Consider the following 267-nt stretch of genomic DNA (forward strand, 5'->3'; position numbering starts at 1 on the left):
CCCCTCACAATTTTCCCTAGAGAAAACATTTGTGTCTATATTGCATTTCTGGTTTAGATTTGTGGTTACTCAGATTCATCCCAACGGTTCCTTGGGAGTCTAGTTCCCTATTGACAATGTGTAACCCTTATTACAGTATTTAGCTTGTTTTAAGCCTAGGGGAAATACAATAGTTCCTGGAGCGGTTCCCTCCTCTAGGGCTTTAGGGAATTTATTTTTGGTGGTGCAGCGGATAGAGCACTGGTGTGAAGTCAGGAAGACTCATCT

This window comes from Petaurus breviceps, unplaced genomic scaffold (assembly GCF_028583685.1).
Source record: "Petaurus breviceps papuanus isolate PSGF00001 unplaced genomic scaffold, PetGlider_PUasm1.0 181, whole genome shotgun sequence".
Lineage (NCBI taxonomy): Eukaryota > Metazoa > Chordata > Mammalia > Diprotodontia > Petauridae > Petaurus > Petaurus breviceps.